Here is a 1,377-nt window from a genome sequence, read left to right on the forward strand (position 1 = left end):
GACACTCGCCTAGCTTGGGAGTCACCGCACCTAGTGCTCCGATTACCACTGGGACCACCGTTGCCTTCATCCTCCACATCTTCTCAAGCTCTTCTCTGAGCCCTTGGTATTTTTCGAGCTTCTCGTATTCCTTCTGCCTGATGTTGCTGTCATTTGAAACCACTACAGCCGTCTTCTTCTATTTGTCTACCACCACTATGTCCGATTGGTCAGCCACCACCATTTTGTCCATCTGTATCCAGGTACTCGCCATAGGACGAGGGACATATCTATCTATCTATCTGTGTGTGCGTGTGTGTGTGTGTGTGTGTGTTCTGTGAAACAAACCAACATCTAAGTGCTTTCTATCTAATAATCACACTCTGATGAACACATCAGTATCTTGCCTAAGAATGATTTGGCATACAGACTAAAGCAACCAGGGTTCGAACCTCCAACCTTCCAATTTGTAGATGATTTGTCACAACCAAACCTAAATAACACTTACACAACTAACTAACTATGCAACCAATAGCTAAATAAATAATAATAATACAACAAACAAACAAAAAAACAGCAGTGGTAGACAGCATCTTTTAGTCAACTGTTTTTTTTTTTTTGGTCTTAAATTGAGAAATTACATTCAAAAGCATTTAAGTTTTGTTAAATATTTAGCTGATTTAGAGTTTAGAAATGTGTTAACATAGAATGTAGAGACACTGACACTGCCCTCAATATAATAAAGGCTGACTGTGTCGTGAATTTAGGAGTAGGAAGACCCCTCCCCACTTGAACTGTGAAAGTAAAACAAAGAGTAGGACCTCTCCCCCACTGAGTGGAAATTCCCCAGAGGAAGCTTTAGGGTGGAGGTCGCAACATTTATGATACCTGTAACTGTGGTCTAGAAGGGAGAGGGGTTTATGACCTCTAGGGAGTCATCTACCCCCACCGTGTTTTAACTGTCACGCACACACATCCACACGCACACTCACTCATGAGCACTCACACATACACACAGGTATGCGCACACAGTCACACACGAGCACACACATAGACACAAAGACAGAGTTTGCAGCACACCGTAGCGGGGGTTTTATGATAGGGGACTCTATAAAGCTAGCTGCAATGAACAAAGGGTTGAAGATTGGCAGAGGGACACACCGGCCTCCCTTCTAGAAGAGCATGCTTAAATAAAGATGAATAAAGTTTTGTGAAAATGACTACTGAGTTCCGGTGCCATCTCTGGAAGTTTCGACGAATAAAAGAACCGGGAGAAACTGATTTGGTAACAGTTTACTTCAAATGTCTTAAACAGGACACTAGAACCAGAAAAAAAACACAAAACAAAAAAGGACAAAGGTAAATCAAATTTTCAACTTTTAGACTGCCTATGAAAAA

The sequence above is a fragment of the Rhamphochromis sp. 'chilingali' genome (genome assembly GCF_963969265.1).
Source record: "Rhamphochromis sp. 'chilingali' genome assembly, chromosome: 14".
Classification (NCBI taxonomy): Eukaryota; Metazoa; Chordata; class Actinopteri; order Cichliformes; family Cichlidae; genus Rhamphochromis; species Rhamphochromis sp. 'chilingali'.